This window comes from Polypterus senegalus, chromosome 12 (assembly GCF_016835505.1).
Source record: "Polypterus senegalus isolate Bchr_013 chromosome 12, ASM1683550v1, whole genome shotgun sequence".
Lineage (NCBI taxonomy): Eukaryota > Metazoa > Chordata > Cladistia > Polypteriformes > Polypteridae > Polypterus > Polypterus senegalus.
The window spans coordinates 68,721,593-68,741,699 of record NC_053165.1 but is presented as its reverse complement, the minus strand read 5'-3'; the positions used below and the strand labels follow the sequence as shown (position 1 = coordinate 68,741,699).

Sequence of the window (20,107 nt, the reverse complement as noted above, 5' to 3'; positions counted from 1 at the left end):
AAGATGATTTTTGTAAAGAAAGTGAGGTCAATACATAATTACCTAAAAACCAAAATCAATAGAATAGTGTTAATTATGTAGTTATGTGGCAGGTAGAAATTACTAGGCAAAGACCCCAGAGGAGCAGAGCTGGACCCGTGCTGTGTGTCTGTCACCCATACTGACACCAGTCCTCTGAGCCGTCAGACCGCACAGACGAGCGAGAAAAACACTTTGTTCAAAAGAAAAGAAGATGACACGTCTGCGTATATCACGTGGCGAAGTACGCAGCAGTGAGACAGACTCGGTCATTTTCTGGATTCCTGCAAGAATGGCAGCCCCAAAATGTGATGTGACAAACAAATAGCCCCCAGCAAACTATCCATTGTCATATTGTTAATACACAGATGGTGAGGTTGAAAGGGCGGGGATGAAAAATGTTTCATGAATTTACAGACATTAATATAATAGTTGTGTCCCCCTATAGTTAATCATCATGGTCACCTTTGTAATGAGATCATGTTTAAGTTTGTTGGCTTCTTCAACTGCTAATCATTTTTTAGAATATCATACCAAGCTGGAGGAGAACAGATCATTCAACTGGTCTGTCCAGCAGGGGGCGCTAGCTCCCTTGTTGGAATGAGTTCTTTTGTAATTGTGGCTTGTTACATAAAGCAAAACTATGTTGATATACAGTGGTGCCTCAGTTTGCGAGCATAAGTCGTTCCGGAAACGTACTTGTAATCCAAAGCACTCGTATATCAAAGTGAATTTCCCCTTAAGAAATAATGGAAACTCAGATGATTCGTTCCACAACCCAAAAACATTCATATAAAAATGATTAATACAAAATATAAAGTAAAAATACATAAAACAAATTAACGGGCACTTTACCTTTGAAAAGAATCATGGCTGGTGTGAGGGAGATAATTGAGAGGAGGAGGAGGAGGGTTATTGTGTAGAACGACTTTCACTCCAACTAATGGAACCCATGCTGTCTGTTGGCTAACCGGAATCTTTTTATTTTTTGGCGACTTTTAACAAGGAGCCTCTCCAATGACAGCTGCTTTTGCCTCCTTTTGACGATTTTGCGGAAATGTGACATTGCATTGTCATTAAACAGATTCATCACTCACACACAAAATAAAGAAATGCTTTACGCACACACACACATGGTCACAATGCTGTAGTACACAGTATCCGCTCGTACAGATGTTGACAATACAACTGAGACCGAGCAAGGGAGACAATTACCCACACTCCTGTGGAGAGAGAAGAACCGTCGGCTCAGATGTGATCACGTGATGTTCGGCGGACAAAGCGCATACGCACTACTCGTATTGCAAGACCTCACTCGTTTATCAAGTTAAAATTTATTTTTACATTTTTGCTAAACACTCACAAACCAAGTTACTCACAATCCAAGGTTTTACTGTGATATAAAAAGGCGATATCCCTCCCTCAGTGATATGGCGGTAAGAAATCACATAGGAGAAATAAGTTAGCTTTCTTTAATGATGGCTTACTTGGCATAACAGATGAAGGAAGCCATGACAAGACCTTTCGGGTAGTGGGAGCCGGATATGTAGAGTTGGCCATTTTCGCCGCTGCATTGGAAGGATTTTCAAGATCGGATGACGTTATCTCCCATCCGTCCGTTGGCTTCAAAGGTGTGCCGGGCGATGTTCCTTCATGTGCAGGCGCTTCACTTAGGTGAATCATGGCATTCCAAACAAGGAAAAGAAGATCCAATGTCGTGCTGACTCTGACACACAGAAATAGTTTAATGTCCATTTCGCAGTTGTCCCTGTCTTGTCTTCTAATGCTTGCCTAGCAGTTCTAAATGCTGGGCCCCCTGTGTGCTAAATCTGGCTTTGTGTTAGCTGTACATGTGGGAAGAAAAGAAGAGCAGATTTCAAACATGTGCACAGAGCACCGTGACATATTAAACTTATATTCTGATTACAGCCGGCCAAAGCTCGCCAGTCCTATCCACTCAAATGGAGTTTTGAAGGTTTCCAAAGTCCTACTCTCCACCACGCTGCATGGGTCTGTATTGAAATATTTCCAAATGTTTTTGCGACATTTGCTCTTAAAATAAGTTTCCAGCCATGTCACTGTGTTCTTGATGAAATCTTTTTAAAGTCACCGTCTCGATCCAGTCGAGTACTTCCCTTACCCCTAAACCCTTATTGCCTTGATGTGATCGGGACCTCATGGCTATCCAAGAGGGAAGTGACGTGTTGTGTGGTGCAACGGCCAAGTTGTGACTTCTGTTCTCATGCCTAAGGAGCTTCAACTACAGATAGTCGTCAGCTTAGGACAACATTCGGTTCCTACTGTAAGGCGGACCAGTATACTGTATGTATTCAAACATGACGGTATGTATAGTACTGTATAATAAGTCTGTTAATTTGTAGCAGCGCTACTTAAAATTCTTACATGTCCCAGCAGCCCTGCTGTTATGCTGTAGCGCTATTTGACAGTTTCAGAGGTGGCAGTGGCTGCTGGGAAAAAGATTGAATAGGCAGGACCTTTAAAAACAAGCCTTAAAGACACCATGGGGATTGCAATTATCCGTCTGTTTGTGAATACGCCTCGTACCCACAATTGGATTACGGTTTTCTGCCTGGATAGATGTGCCTGTTGGTGTGAGTTTGAACTGAATGGCTGTGTCTTCATCTGAGGGAGCCCTCCCAATCATCTCAGACCCCACACCGCATTGGGATCCTGGTAGGACAGACTTCACATCGCTTTCAGCAGGCTGTTAACGGGGATTTTCATTCACACATCCTTCATCAACTGCTCCTGCTAAACTGGACTCTTCTGGACGTTGGTGTTTTTTGCTTATTGTTTAGCATTGATTGTTAGCAATTATTTATTACCGTCGTTGAAACCGCTGCAGGTAATAAACTGAGCTCGAGAAATGGCAACACCAGCTAGAGATAGGAGGAAGAAGAGAGCTGGCATGACGAGAACTGCCGTATGCCCTGCTAGACGCGGTACCAGTCATATGTCAGGCAGTCATAAGTACTGAGGCAAGGGTCTGAAGACTTGTGTCATTGTAACTTACTAGTTTTTTATCTTTAATAAATCTGCAGAATTTCCTAAACTCTTGTTTTCGCTTTCTCACTGTGGCGTGTTGAATGTTGTTTCACGAAAATGAGTTTAAAGGATTTTAGTCCAAGCCTGCAACGTCGCATAACATGGAAGCGGCAAAGACTTTCTGACTGACTGATTGTTTTGTGTGCATCTCTAGTTGGAATTGTGTTACTGTTACCTTGGCGGGGAGATGTGCGACCAACCGTTTCATCCCGTCTAATATTAGTTATCAGAATAAATAAAAATGGCGCATGATGGAGCAAGAACAAACAAATGTCCACAGCAAGGGAACTTGTTAGGCCGTGTCTGGTTTGGAGCTCCTTCTCTCATGACTGGGGGGTTTTGCCTCGTTTTTATTCTACTCTGACCAGAAAGGGCCTAGTCAATTGTTCTCAGTTGGCTGCTAGAAGAGAAAGAGATGACTCCATTAGTGACAGCGCCCCCTGTCATTCTGCTGTGGGACTGCTGATCCAAAGTGAGTCAGGAAGATGATCCGCAGACACGCGTGGGTGACAGTTATTACAAGCACATGACAAACTTCAGCTTGAATTGTCACGTGTGTACTACAGTTTAAGATGTTATTCTCCATTTTGTTATGGAGTTGACAGTAAACTGTCACCTTACAGGGCCACATAAAGTGCCAGCCTTAAACAGCTCCTCAGGTCAGTATAGTTACAGGCGCTATATATAAGACACCAAAGTAGGCAGTGAATTTGAAAAGAGATGTTTCTTATAATTAAATAAGAAATTGTATCTCCCAGCGGCTCTAATGAAGTGCTGCCCATTTCCATCTCGTTCATCACTTAAATCCCAAGCACTCCACTGTTTGTTTTTCCACTGCTGCAATGGCGGTCGGTCCCGCATTTCCTCCTTTTTCCATCACTCAAACTGTAACCTTCAGGCTCCTTGCGCTGGCAGAGTGGCTGTGTACAGTAGTTGTCCTGCCAAGTCTGAAAGGTTTCAGGATCAATACCTGGAATCGGCAAGATGCTGCTTGTCACGCAGTGATAAGAGAAAGAGCAGCGTGCCACCGCTCCGGCACAGACGTCGTGACAAGGAGGGAGGCAGCGCTTGAACGACATTGGCTTGTAGATTGTGATGTCAGCTCCCCCCAGTTTATAGCCAAAAGCCTTGTGTTTTGGCTTCTCTCTGCCAAGTCGGTGGGGATTTAGCCAAAAACAAAGCGCCATCCCAAGTGGTGGGAGAACAATATGGAGATCTGTCAGCCGCCTCGCCTGCACGGGATGTGACTTTTGACTTGAGCTTCCAAGTCACTCGCTTGTTTTCTGTCTGCTCCACTGGGTTGCTGGCTGGCTCCATGTGGTTTGGTTCAGCTGTCCTCTCGAGTTGTTTTTATAATATCATTATTTAGAACACCCTCTGTGTCACCGAGTCGGATTTTAAAAACATTATAAAGACATGCGTGAGGATGATTGACGGTTCTAAATTGGCACCCTGTTGTGTTTTTGGCCTTTGCTGGTTTCCTGCTGTGTGCCTGATGCTGCTGGGATAGGCCCTGGCCTCCTGAGTAGCATTAAGAAGGTTCAAGAACAATGTGATATGTGATGGCTTCCATTTTTAGTTGTTGTTGCTCACTGTGTTAACCTCCTCAGCGTTATGGTTATTCCCAGAAGACAGGAGGAAAAACGTGTCATGAAGAGAATCCTCTCCCTGCGCGACTTTGACACGATTGGCTCTTTACGGCTATCAAGAGGGAAGCGATGCGTTCTGCACACCAGGAAGACTGGAGAAGGATAAGGGGCTTTGGAGTTACCCGATATTAGCTTCAGAACTGTTTTGGTACCGGTCCCGAGGTCCGTATACTGGTATATATGGCAGAGTGGTGTCACTGTGGCTAGGAATCTGCACTGGCAATCGGAATGTTGCCAGTTCAAATCCTGTAAATGCCAAAAGGGACTCTGCTCTGTTGGGCTCTTGAGCAATGCCCTTAACCTACAATTGCTGAGCGCTTTGAGTAGTGAGAAAAGCGCTATGTAAATGCAAAGAATTATTATTATTATTGATACCAAAGTCACAATTTTTTTCACTTCTTATGGGATATCCACATGGGGCTCGCCAAGAATGGTGCTACCACTCAGTATACTGGGGAACGACATGCAGATGGGAGGCAGTCTTTTTCTGACCCTCACTTCTTTTCGACTCCCAGTTAGAATGCTCCATCATTCATACAGTCTGTCTGCTCTGCTGGGTAAGAGACTGCAGGGATGCCAGTTCATCTCTCTCTCTCCTACCATGTTGTCAACCCAATGCCAGCCTCCTAGTTGAGACATGGAATGCCCTGCTTTTCTTCCAGACCATCCATGATATCTGCCTGCAATCCAGGCATGGGAACAGCATCCATCTCAGGTGGGATGCCAGTCCAGCCATGAAAGCAGCAGTTCAAAATGCGTCAGCAAATTAACTAAAAAAAAAAATAGCCATCTCCATGCACCACCCGCACTTCAGAAGAGCTTGTCCACCTGCAGCCAAGCATATTCAGGCCCGACCAGTACTTGGATGGGAGACCACCTAGATGAGGTGTGGGTGAGTCCAGCAGGGGACACTTACCCTGTGGTCTGTGTGGATCACAATGCCCAAGTGCAGTGACAAGGACACTGTGCTACAAAAATGGCGCCATCCTCCAGATGAGATGTAAAACTGAGGTCCTCACTCACTGTGGTCATAACAGATCCCTGTGCATCATTTGTAAAGAGTAGGGGGTATCCTGAAGTTCTGGCTAAATTGCCCATCATGGCCTATTAATTCTGACCCCCTAATTATCCCTTGTCTCTGATTGGTTAACTATTTATCCCCACTTCACCACCTAATAGCTCGTGTGTGGTGAATAAAATGACTGCTGGCCACATCATCCAGGTGGATGCTGCACATTAGAGGCTCCTTGAGTAGTGAGAAAAGGCCTATATAAATGTATGAATGAATTTATTATTATTATTATTATTATTATTACGTGCAATTTTTACAGCAGGAATTTTGAAAACATTTCAAGCGCAGTATGAGAGATAGTTATGGATTTTCATTATTTATATAATTTTGCAGGCAGCAGCCGTGATGGTAAATTCTGCTGCGGTGGCCTGTTGCTAAATGTGTGTATGCCGACCCGGAATGAGAATTCAGACAGGTGTCGATTTCTTCCAAATACAGCAGAACCCGATTCCCGCACCCGTATCTGTGGGTTCTGTTTCCACGTTTTCAGTTATGTGCGATTTTGCCGCGGCCACAAAATGTTAAATGGATAATTGCAGAAATAAAGAATCGCTGTATTCAGTGATTTCGATGAAAACCCAGCATGCACCAGCAGCGTGTGAGGGCGTGCCTACGTATGTGACGTCATTTTCGCTGAGCTTATCTTTCAGTTACAGTATAAAGCAACTTTTAGCCGCTAGTGTTCTTGGTGTCCACAAACGTTGCGGCTTTTTTGTGGTGCTGTTGTGGCAGTAACCCTTAATTCTCCTTAATGATGGTCAGAAAACGCCAGAGAACAAGTCTAAGAGAAGCAGTGACGTGCTTCCCATCAGTGAAAACAACGAAGAATGGACAAGCCGGCCACTACCCACAATAGGCTAAAATATTTTTCAAACAATAAATATACAGAAGTAATATAAAAATGTGTTGAACTGTGTGTGTGTATACGAGATATTTTTATTGGTCCATTGTCTTTTGAGGGTTAAGTTAAAATGTCAACGTCCTGTTCATTCATTCAAGAAAGAGAGAGCAAAAGTAGAATAGTATGCAATGTATTTTATTTAATGTCGGCTAGAGTTGTCCATGAACGAATTGAAAAGAGCGCTCATTTTTGTAAGAACGGTAAACTTGACGTAACGTATTTGTATTTTATTCAAGAACACTGTAACAGCCTAATATAAGGCATGCAAAACTGAAAAAAGTAAACTCATGTATGGCGTTATTTCAGTGCCACTATTCTGAGCGCACGTAAAAAAATATTGCAAGTGCAAGTGTTGCATTTTGAGGAGAAATTTATTTTGAGCGTACAAAAGCTGAATTTGAGTGAACAAAATTCATTGCTGCGTGCAAAAAATGTATTTCAGTGTTTGCACTTATCCATATACACACACACAATAGCACCCCCTCTCGCTCAGTTTTTCATTTTGCTTGCTTGCAATGTGTTGCTAGCGCTCACAACATTCTCTGCTGCAAGCGCTCAACTCTCTGTACACCGTTATAAGTGTGCCACAAAACCAACCAATCACAGACTTGGTTTCAAAAATTCTGATTGGCTCTTACGGTCTCCAATCAGCTCGCTAGACAGTCCGAAATGTAGCTAAATCCAGCTAAACTCAATTAAACCCCAATTTGCGGATAATATCTTTAATTATTTTATTTTAAAATTGGGGTTTAATTGAGTTTAGCTGGATTTAGCTACATTTCGACTGTTTCCGAATGCAGCAGCTAGCGAGCTGATTGGAGACCGCAAGAGCCAATCAGAATTTTGAAACCAAGTCTGTGATTGGTTGGTTTTGTGGCACACTTATAACGGTGTACAGAGAGTTGAGCGCTTGCAGCAGAGAATGTTGTGAGCGCAAGCAACACATTGCGAGCAAGCGCAAATGAAAAAACTGAGCGAGAGGGGGTGCTATTGTGTGTGTGTATATGGATAAGTGCAAACACTGAAATACATTTTTTGCACGCAGCAATGAATTTTGTTCACTCAAATTCAGCTTTTGTACGCTCAAAATAAATTTCTCTTCAAAATGCAACACTTGCACTTGCAATCTTTTTTACGTGCGCTCAGAATAGTGGCACTGAAATAACGCCATACTCATGGGTCATTTATTCTCACTCCTTAAAAATACAAAAAGAACCGAACACGAACTACTTCAAAATTGAAATGATGAAGTATGAACGTGAATGTATTCATTTTTATTTGTGTGAGGTGTGAATTTGCACAACACTAATGTCGGTGATGGCTTACTGTTCGTAATCTGTTAATTAAACCTTATCACAGGTATGTATGTAAACGAGAAGCGACTGATACGTGGGGTTTGCTTCGTTCCGCGGTTTCAGTCGTCCGCAGTCGGACTTGGAACGTGCCACCCGTGGATCCGGGGGTTTCAGTCTGCTGCATAGCTTCATACTTTTTGGAAGCACACGATAGTTTATTTTTAAGGAAAACTCCACCTAAAAGTCATTATTTTTTATTCGTTCCTCCCAATGATTTCGCTCTCGTGTTACCTTTTGTACCGATTGCCGCGCTCCAGAGCCACACAAGGTGGTTTCTTCTTAGCGCGGTGAGCTGTCAGAAGGGCTGTTTAGTTTTCTTACGTACATTTTAATTGCAAGTAAGCCCCGTTTTTATTTCTCCTAAGTGTGTCTGTCCCATTAAAGGCACACTCGGTACGTGATCTCATACGTGGAGTCAAGCCAATTACCCGATCGCAGCCATTACTGAGATGCTTTTTTAATCACAGATCACCTTTATTGTTTCTTACCAATTTGTTTTTTTCCATTCGCCATCATCACCCTTTATCCTGCTGACCTGTTAGCAGCTCTCCACTAAAGTGTGAAGCCATTATTTTTTTTGGTAGCCACAGACCATGTGAGATGAGCTCTAGCGCTCCTACCTGGAAATGATCCTTCATTTTCTCTTGTCATTACACCGCATCGCTTACATTTTATTCCAAATCATTGGATTCCAAATCATTGCCTCTGCTGAAGAAGCCGCGCTTGTGTTGCTCATGTGACTTTACTGCACGCGTTGCACGGCTGGGGTCCTGGGTCTACACTTGTTTGCGGTGGGCCGACAGGATTCTCCTGAGGTATCTAACGGTCCCGTTGTGCTTCTCTAATGGCCTGTTATCTGAAGCCGCTGATTCCTCTGCCCAGTGCCTTGTGATGATGAAGGGCGATGTGATTGGTTGATGTCAGAGGCGCTATACTGTACACAGCTGAGGACGTCGTGTTACAGAGTGCTAAGTGCCAGTCTGCTCACCGTGATAAGGATTAAGCGGGATGGACTGAGCACTTCATGTGAAACGTGCTGAGTGCAGTCATTTCTGGGTAAAGTGAGGCGTGGAGCTCGAAATCTGTGGCGGTCACACTCGGTGACCACAAAGAGCTCTGACTGCCTATGTTAGAGTACAGGAGATTATATTAGGAAGGGGTGCAGTGGTCAAGGCTGCTGCCTCCTGCATCTGAAAATCTGTTTGAATACCCGAGTAGGGTCAGCACATGCTCCCTGCGTCTACAGGGTGGTCCAGATCTAATTATGCAGATCCACATCGTCTGGATGACATTGATTTATGCGGAGACGATTCCAATTCGACGCAAAAACGATTCTTCATGTCGTCAGTTTGCACACTTCTCGATGGTCCGGGATTTTTCGGGTGATTTTCTATGTAATAAAATGAATACGTTATAGCGTAATAAAAATTGCATAATTAGATCTGGACCACCCTATAGATGGGATTTTCTGGGTTCTCGGGGTTTCTTCCCCGTTTGCCGTTCAGACTCCTCATTATTTAGTTCATAACAATCCCCTGCTATACCTCTTGTATGGTTGAGCACACATGTGGGAGTTTCACGGGGAGGTGCTTTGTCGCCAGTTCCCGTCAATACCCTTCTCGAAATGGTGATGCTAGTGACTCTGGGTGAAAATTGGCACGGAGCACTTGCATTGGGTTTCTCTATAACCGAATCGTGATTTGTGGATGACGTTGCTTCCCTTGCAGATACAGCGACAACAAACTGCAAGCAGCTACACTGTCTGATTTAAACAGCATTAGCCGACGATTTGGACCAACAATAAACGCAGCAAAGGCACGGGTGCAAATCATTAGCAGAAAGGTAAAAAAAGCAGTCGGTTCAGATCTAGAGAGTGCCGAGTTGAACCAGCTAGACAAGTTTATTTATGCGGGAGGAGTCATCACAAGTGCTGGCGAGTGCAGAGACGATGTAGGCAGACGTGGGGGACTGGCATCAGGTGCGGTGAGCTCGAAAATCACGCGTGGAACTCTTAAGTCTTTTAGCCAGCAAGCAAAGATCTCGGTTCATTAAACTCTCGCTCTTTACTTTTTTTGCTCAACAGTGCAGAAACACGGACACTAAAACAGGAAGACAAGAGAAAGTTACGCGTTTTTGAAATGGCAATATAGACGTAGTGGCGTAGCTATGAGGGGGCGGTTCGCCCCGGGCGGCACATCTTTGGGGGCGGCATTATTGGCCAATTCGTGTGTAATAATAATAATAATTCTTTGCAGTTATATAGCGCTTTTGTCACTCTTCAAAGCGCTCTGCAGTTGTAGGTCAAGGGCCCAGCAGAGTCCTTTTTGGCATTTACGGGATTCAAACCGGCAACCTTCCGATTGTAAGCAGCACTCATGAATGAAAAAAGTAAAATTGTCTGATTTTTATCCACAAACGCTTCAAAAATAATGTTCAGACTGTCCTGTGACAGCATCAGGCACATCAGTTGAAATTTATGAAGAAAAATAAACATAAACATTACACCGATAAGAATTTCTAGGAAGATAAACAACTAATTTATAATTTAGTTTTGTTATCAGTCCGAATGTGTTCTTGCTGTGCGCAGAAAACATCCCCACCTGTCACTGGTACACTACACTGGTTCTGGTTTTCGCAGCGTAATTATATTCAACTAATAATTACAACACGGCTTATCAGTGCGTCAATACTGTACAATATTCTTGTCTAGTTGACGCTTATAAATAATTACATGTGAAATGTTATTGCTTTTTCTTTCTGTATGAAGAAATCGAGGCAAAATGTATCTTAATTTTTCTCTATACGTCATTTTAATTTTCTATTTAAATAGGTTAACATATTCAGATATGTTGGAGGGCGGCAAATTGAAGCCCCGCCCCGATTGGCACGAACTTGAGCTACGTCACTGCTTAGACGTATCCAGAAGAGGCCGATTACGGAACGAAAACATCAGGCGCTCACTTGAGATCCAGTTTGACGTCATATTTATGATACAGAAGAGAAGGCTGAGGTACTTTGGACGCGTTGTACGTATGGCAACACACAGAGTCCCTCACTTTATAGTCATAGTCACTGCAGAAGACCCGCAGGAAGATGGATGGATAACATCAGATGGAGACCATAAAGTAATGGATTTGTCTATAGTGGCAGCTGAAGGACTGCTACAGGACAGACCACAAAGGAGACTCGACATGGCTGAGTCTGTCGGAGCCTGTGCTTGTATTGCGGTACACCATGAAGGAAAGGACTCCTTGTCTTTTACAATACCTTTAAGACCTCAAACCACCTGCAACAAGATACAAAAAATGAGTATTGGATCATTACTAAAATTTTAACTTTGCCATCAGAGCCAGCTTACAGACCTCAGTTCTGTTACCAAAACAGTTCAGAAACAAACGACGGATAAATCCAAAACTACCCAGTCTAACTCCGGTCCCCCGGATGCACCACACCATCGCACAGCACTGCTCTACGCATCACTTCCCTCTTGATAGAGGTTTCCCGTGAAATCCTTGTGAAAGAAAAATGAACTGCTTGCAAGTTACTTGGGGTTAATAGCTGACAAAGCCGTTTTGCTCTAACAGTAGGTTATTCATACAGTAGTCTGTCATAAGGCAGGGAGCAGTAAGCTGACCGAAGACAATTTCCAGTTTCTTTAGGAACGTCTCGTCTATTTGACACACGAAAGATGACCTTTCCTTTTTTAGGGTCTATCGGACAAGTAAAGAAAAATAGAAACAGATGGCCCATTAGCATAATAAAATAAAATGTCTTAAGTAAACGATATGTTTTTTTTTTTGATAAATAAGGGGAAAGGGAGAGGAAGAAGAAAAAATAAAAAGCAGATCAAAAAATAGAACTTTGCTCTTCTGCCTTGCAAGGCATGAATTCACATACTCATCTATGACAGAATAAAAATCAAATTGATTTGAACTAGTCTTGTCTTCCTCGGGGTTTACTCCCACAGTCAAAACAATAGAGGTGGAGGGTGACGTTCCGATCGTGTCAAAGCAATAAGGGGGTCACCCCTTGAAGGGAACTGGTGCAGTCGATCGGGCCTGTGACTTTAAAAGTCAATCAGCAAGAACATGGAGACATAGTTGGAAACTCGTTAAGGGTACATTTTGCACAAATTTTAGCAAGTTTATCTTTATAAAGAAAGAAGTGGCTTCTTTGCTGCCCTTCTTGACACCAGGCCTTTGTCCAAGAGTCTGCGCCTCACTCACAGCCACCTGCTACCAGTACTGAGCCAGCTCTGCGCTGTCGACAACACGATGCTCAGGTGGACACGGCCCTGGCGCTTGCTGGACACTTCTAGCTGATCATTTTGTAATAAGTTAAAATGGGTTTTTGTGATAAAGTGACCTTTTTATGCTAATAAAGCTCTTTGCAGTGAATTCATATGCATCTGATCAGAACAATATTTAAACAACGGGAGTTGCCACCACAAAAGCTGAAGCCACAGATTCAGTAAAACACAACATTTAGAAGAAATGAAACCGAAATAAGCTGTTTGGTGGCATTCACTCCAAATGACTTTGCATACAAAAGAAATGGCTGCCGATTTCTTGCGAGTGACGCCACGCAGGCTGCACGATGTGACACGGCGGACTAACAACTTCACAAGTGCATTGTTCTGCTTTATTGTGAATGGGGCTTTGTATTAAATAAGACGGTATTTTCGAGGTGCCGCGCCGCCCGGCTTGTCGTAATCCTGTAATATTCAGACTGATCTTGTAATGAGCTTCTTAATGTTTACCGCTGTGTAAAAGAAAGATGACTGGTTTGGATTGTCGCCATGCCTTAGCGGGCCTCCAGAAGCCTCACTGAAGCGACTGCCAGTCTTGCCTAAATATAGACGTGCTGCCCTCGCTTCCACTTCAGACGGCTGATGTTGGCCTTTTCATCAGATACCCTGAATAATGCAGGCCTTGAGTACAAATCAGAGGGACAGGAAAAGGGGACGTCTTGCAATTTGGACAGGAAAATAACAGAGTGTAGGCCCCGAGCTGGGAGGCGGAAAGGCACTAAGCGCTACTTAATCATGGCTGTGTTATCCTGGGATTTTGTTTTCCAACCTCGCTATCTTTATCTTTTTCTCCAAAACCGAGAATGTCAGCCTGCTCATTTCCATCTTTCATTTCATCAGCAGTGGTCTGTGTGTGGTGTAACTTCAAAGGGGCTTTGGTAATGAGTACGTCTACAAAAAACAGGATAGGCTTAGACAAGTGCAACGGTAAAAGTGTTTAACTGGAATGAGTTTAAATGTCTATCTAAAGTGGCAGTAATAAAAAGGGACACTCCGTGTTGAGGACTGGCTGAGAACCGAGCTGTGCTCAGCAACAGGCCGACATGGAGAGCCACAGGAAGCACGTTACCGTGACTCAACCTCTTTATGAGCTTCGTAATGAAGGTCTCTCAAATGACATTTGTAGGCACACACTTAACAGTGGAGTAGTGTACCCTCTTTGTAATGAAGCCTGCATTTCCTGCCTTTGATATACAGTAAGATGACTGGCATCCAGGGGGTGTGTCGTGGATGGCATCTTCATGCGCTTTTAGAGGACAAAGTGGGTGCAGGGAATGAAAGGACCTGATGCGAGTGTTGGGAGAGAATCATTTAGTGGCAACAATAGTTTAGTAATTTGCTTTGCAGTGTACATTGAAATATATAAGAGTTGGATTTGGAAAACTACTGAGGTGGTCAAGTAAACAAGAGATGTACCAGAAGAAGCATGATGGTTGATACTCAAAATGGACCAGGAATAAGTATGAAATCAGCAGATGTCCTGTAAACAACAAGACTGGACAATTGTTACCTGCACAGAGTCTTCAAGGCTGATGGCTTCACCCAAAGGATAGGAGAAGAAACTACAATGCAATAAAATAGAATTGTATTTTTAATAAGTCACTTGGGTGCAAGCCAACGCACCAACCAGAGTTAATGTATGCTTTGACTGACACGGTATGTACATTCATCCATCCATCCATTTTCCAACCCGCTGAATCCGAACACAGGGTCACGGGCGTCTGCTGGAGCCAATCACAGCCAACATAGGGCACAAGGCAGGAACCAATCCCGGGCAGGGTGCCAACCCACCGCAGGACACACACACCCACACACCAAGGCCAATTTAGAATCGCCAATCCACCTAACCTGCATGTCTTTGGACTGTGGGATTCAGTTGTTTATAAAATGGACCTCTGCCCTTATCATTCTGAATATTTCGTAACAGACTGCTGTGATGAGTGCTCCCTCTTCAGCATTTGCTGAGTAGTAAATTAAAGACCCAGTGGACAAGCTTCCTCCTGCCGGATTACTGACTACTGACTCAGAGAGGTGTTATCACACTTGTCCTAGTAGAAGACAAGTTTCTTTCTTGAATTGATATGTTTGATTTCTACCACAGTGTAGTTTAGAATAAAGGTAAAGGTTCCGAGACCCTCAGATGAGGATTGGACCAACAGCCATCCATTTTCTAAATTTGATTCATCTGTCATGGCAAGCCAGACCTGCAAATGTAAGCAAAGTAATTTGTCAGGATCCTCCGTGTTTGTTAGTTGTTTTTGTTTTATTTTTTTAATGGAAATTTAAGGTGGTCCCCGTTTAGATTTTCTTGTGTATTTGGGGATTTTCTGCTGGTTCGATCTGTTTTTCACCTTTTGGTTTAGTTTATAGTCTGTATATCTTTATATATAATACTCACAAATTTATATATAATGCTCGCAAACCAATTGAACTATTGACCTGAAATTTGGTACACATATACTACGCAATGTCTACTATCTGCTTTTGGGGTGATGATTGACCTCCAAGGTTATTCCTCTTTTTATGTTATTTTATTGCAGAATCAACTGCCGGCAGCGGCCAGCATGTGGCACATGCGTACGGGCGCCGTTCTTATCTCTACCACCTTCGCCCTCACTTCCCCTACCTCTTCATATCTGAAATCATTCTTTAGGCAGATTGAAGACTTAAGTGCCAGTTTAAGTGAAAAACTAAATAAAACGTACTAAGTAATTGCTTCACAAACACTGACTTAATCAGTTTTAACACGAAAAGCTGCCGACAGAAGAAGAGAAGAAGCGGGCCGCTAGGGTGGAGAAGAGAAGAGCTGCTCAGGAAGCAGCAAGCGCATCAACCTCTGAGCAAACGAATGCTAAACGTAAAGAGAAAGAGGATGAAAACTAGGAATGCTCAAGTCAAGTGTATTCACTGCACGTTATCGTTATAGCAGTGCGCCGTTACTGGTGTTATATATTTAGTATATATATATTTCTTTATACCGTTTCCACCACCAGTTTATCTATCTATTTTGGGCTCTCCTGCTAGGACAGCACTCGCATTACCAGGGGTGTGTTCTCTGAAGCCATGAACCTGTCAATCACGATACGAAATTCACCACAAAGTGGTTTACTTATCCGAGTTTATGGAAATCCGTGAAAATTCTCTCACGGTTGCTTTGATTTAATTCTCGTTTTGATTCTCCACCTTCTGAACAACTTTTTACTTTCTACTACATGAAGTATAGGGAAAGTATTGTAATTGTCAAAAAATTAGACTTCGAGATTTTGGTGAATCTTCATGTTTTAGACCTCCCCGAGTCTGATTTACTTTCTCGTAGGGAAAGTATTGTAAATCATCTAAAAATTCAACCTCGAGATTTTGTTGAATCTCGATGTTTTAGACCTCCCTGAGTCCGAAAATACCATTTTTGGAATTATATCTGTGTGTGTGAACACGATAACTTGAGTACACTTTCACTTAGGTCAACCAAATTTTGCATACCATTGTTAGGTACATTACGTAGATTTCTAGCAACTTTTGAGCTATTTCCGCTAACCGAAGTGGCACTTTTTTATTCATGCAGCTTCAGAGTCCAATTTATTCATCTTCACTTTTAGAATAATTGTTCAGTATATTATTAATTTGATTTGATTTGCCGTTGATAGTTCTTTAATGTACATAATATAAAAATATAATCATTGTCTTGTGGTTTACTCCTTAAATATCCTTCCTCATATCTGAGTATACTAGAAATTTGAGGGGAAGTCACTCTTGATTTTTCTGACTTATGAATTTTGTCTCACATTTTGGCTTTGCTCGTCAGTATTTCTGATCTTCATATTTAGATCTTGGCTTTGTGTTTGACTTTACGTCTTCCATTTGCTCATTAACTCAGAGTGTTTGACAAGCATGACATAACTGTCCCAAACAACATGGCTGTCCATCACGGGGCACAATCATGCACACGCATGGAGTTGCCATTTAACGTAATGCGCGTGTCGAAGGAACTTGGGAGGAAAATGAAAATAAATCCATTGGAATTAAATTTGTCACATACTGTTATACACTCGGTGCAATATGTAATGAAATGTTTATTTGCTAAAGTCAGAGAGATTGTGCATTTAAGAAGATAAAAGGAGTAATCAGCAAAAGCAGCAATCCATGACTTCCTTAATATCTGAGGTGTATTTGCAATTGTACACCCTCTCCACCAGAGTGCTGTTAACACTGAATGGCGGTGGTGGTGTCTCTGCTGTACTCTCCCAAAGCCCACAGTCTTTGACTTGCTGACCTTTGGAACGAGACTGCTGTCCTGACACAAGTGTGACAAACTCTCCACTTCATCCAGGTAGGCCTGCTCGTTGTGGTTTGGGGTCAGTCCCCCTACCATGGCTGTGTCATCGGCAAACTTGACGAGAATCGAGCGAGGAGTTTGGACCACTTGAACTTCATGCCATTGAGATGCAGGATTAAGGTGAATAGACAGATAAACCAGGAGATGCAAAATGAGTGATAAGAAGTTCAGACAGGCAAAAGGTCAGGACCGGGGGATTGATAGAAACGGGCATCAAAGAACAAAAGGCTGAGATGAGAAGCAAACCCCACCACAATACCCATTTACCCTCAACACTCGCTACTATTGTTATGGAAAGATGTCTGTTTCATAGACTTCTTGAAATGAAAGTATATGCTTGGATGCAATGAGAACTTCACAAGGGGCACCTTATTTTTTATTCCCCTCCATTGCTTCTACATGATGTGGACTTCACGGGGGAACCTGGTTGCTTCGATCCATTTGGTACTTCACGGCTATCAAGAAGGAAGTGGTACACCACGATGTCTGGAGTGAGATGGAGAGGTTTTGGAGTTATCCGTTATTTGTGATTGGAGGGAACGGTACGAACTATAAATAAACAGACTTGGACCACTGTCCCCGCTGAAGTAGTGCTGCTCTTTTTGGACCCCCCAAATTGCTGACTCTTAAATGATTGCTGCCACCAAAGATGTGCCATCATGTATCCCATTTAGTGTCCATCGATTATAGAAAATGGACAGGATTCTCCTACAAATACATTGCTTTATTCTCTGGCTCTCTAAATTGTGGTCGGCACCACAAAGCGAACTTGTTGCCATGCTGTTTCGAAGTGGGTGGGGGGGTAGGTGGGCACAGGGCGCTGTTACAGATACCTGCACAAGCGGAATTGACAGCGTGTTGACGCGGAATCCCGCTTTGGCCCCAACTCACATTCACACCTCGCTAATGCTCTTTTATTTGCATTCCTCTACTGTTCAGCTGGTTGCCACTCAAAGCTGAAGGATACGCGGTGAAGAGAATAACAAGTTTGTAGCCTCATCAGTAGGCATGGAGATGGCGGGGGGGGCTATGAAAGTATATCAAGGAAGTTGACCTTATCAAAAACTCTTAGCTTGTTCTTCTGTAAATGTGAACCTCAAACACCGTGTAGATCGCTTGCGTGTGCATGCGCCGCCACGATGGATTTTCTCCTGACGTTTATTGCAGTATTTCTCACAGACGATGAACTGATACTTTTATTCATGAGAGCACAGGGTGAAGACGCGGGATGCTATTAAATGACAAATGCTAATTGAACTTCATACTCATAAAGTGTGTGCCATAATCTGTCATTAACACAAGTGTTGCTTGTCACTTCTAGGGACGTGTCACCTGTGACAAACTTTATCAAGTATTACGGTCTGCCGTAGCTGGCTGTGGGGGACCCCAGCTAATGAGAAGCGGCGATGGCCCACAAAACGACCTTCACCAAGCCCCTTGTCACTCTGCTGTTTATTACTGTAAGGCCTGGGGAAGCGATTACCTCAATGCCCGTAAGGTGCCAACTAACTCTTCAACCTTTAATAATGATACTGTCACAGGATTTGATGGGGTCTCCAGGCCGGAGGTCTTGCAGTACCGCTACACTGTGGACCACAGCAGTCAGGAGCCAAATTATGGTGGACCAACATGGCTCTTCAAAATGTCTTGAACAAGTCACACTCAACTCAAAGGTCAACAAAGGAAGTGCTTTCGGAAATTGTAAATAAGACGCTGTAATAAATAAAAAGCGGCAGGTCATCACATTGGTAGTGGGATACCCGACCACTACTGGCCACAGCACCTTGGATTACATTACCTTACATTTTCCTGTGCTTTTCTGATCAGACAGAGGTGCCCATCATTAGAGTCGCAGGCCAATTATCTCACAACTTCACAAGGGATTGAACCCTGTGCACCTTCTGGCATAAGGAACCATAGGACGAGAAACTCCATTGCATCACAGAGACTCCTCTCATCTGGAGAGTAAAGAGGCTGTCCACGCATCAGCCCAAGTACTGAATCTAAACGCTGCTCAGGAGGACTCCTTCTCTGACACAGGTGTTACTGTTGTGTCAATGGAGTGTATTATTTAATCGTTGTGACTTCAGAGACAAAAAGGCTTTACAGCCAGACTTTACTGTTATTCACTATTTTCTATAATTTATTTCATTTATCATCACTCTATTTTAATAAGTGCCCAGCGGACCCCCATGACCCTGTGTTAGGATATAGCGGGTTGGAAAATGACTGACTGACTGTTCTGTTTTTACATTTCTGTGCTTTGTGTATTTTGAATGAATAAAGTGATAACGTAGTTATACAGTACCTGATGTGGGGAGACAGGGTTAGCAGGCTGAGGGAGACATCCCAGTAGGGGACCACACAGGGAGTGTTGCACATCATTGATTGGTAAAGCTGATGTCACGTTACATGCCTTCAAGTTAAAGGGGACGTCAGGCTGAGTGAGGAGTCTGAGTGTCTGGGCTTGCTAGTGTCCTGATAAAAACCAAGATCCAGGCCTTTAATGACCTCTTGGGCACGGCCATCAGCAGTGTGTCTGTTTGCGGAGAGAGTGTTGACCTTGTTGAGAGGTTTACTTACCTCGGCAGTGACATTCATGGGACTCTTCCGATGAATTCAGTAGACGGATTGGGACTGCATGGGTTCATGAGGTCACTGGAGAGGGGTGTGTGATGCTCACGATATCTCTGCAAAAGGATGAAGGTCCAAGTCTTTAGAGTCCTGGTGCTTCCTGTCTGGCTATATGGTTGTGAAACATGGACGCTGTCCAGTGACCTGAGACGAAGACTGGACTCCTTAATGTGTGTCTCTCCGGAAAATCCTTGGGTACCGTTGGTTTGACTTTGTGTTGTTCATGGAGTCCTGAATGAGGCACATTACCTACATTGTGAGGGAGCATCAGTTACGGCACTACGGCCATGTACCACGTTTCCCCGAGGGTGATCCGGCACATAAGATCCTCATTGTTGGGGACCCGAGTGGCTGGACCAGGCCAAGTGGACACCCACATAACACCTGGCTGCGGCAGATAGAGGGTCATTTCCGGAAGGTGGGACTGGACCGCGTGTCTGCCAACCAGGATCCCGAGTTGTTTCGTCGTGTAGTGGGTGCAGCAACGCTCTGTACCAGTGCATGCTCCCCAACTTGACTTGACTTGAAACTGATCTTCTCACTGGACCATGCCAGTTTGTATGACTGAAAATCATTAGGCATATCACATGTTGACCTTCCAGCACAGTCGTGCTCACCCCTTTTTGTGACAGCCAAGGGTTAACCGGTGCGGCGAGTTAAGCTGCAATCCCATCCTTTTTGTTTTTCTTTTTTCTTTTTCTCCTCTTTTCTGATATAAGTAAAACGCAAGGCATCCAACAGACAAGCATCTATCCTCTTTGTGAGGTCCA

The 20,107-nt window shown here is 43.5% G+C and overlaps 1 protein-coding gene and 1 long non-coding RNA gene across 2 annotated transcripts in view; one reads left to right on the top strand and one right to left on the bottom strand.

Moving 5' to 3' along the window:
- si:dkeyp-14d3.1 (transmembrane protein 132C) overlaps positions 1 to 20,107 on the top strand; it is a 458,057-nt gene that overhangs the window by 229,903 nt on the left and 208,047 nt on the right. The window lies entirely within an intron of this gene.
- LOC120540914 lies at positions 1,846 to 19,214 on the bottom strand. The gene is made up of 3 exons (XR_005635896.1): positions 19,012 to 19,214; positions 13,881 to 13,932; positions 1,846 to 1,862 (listed from the first exon to the last, which is right to left on the bottom strand). It is a non-coding gene; the product is annotated as an uncharacterized LOC120540914 (long non-coding RNA).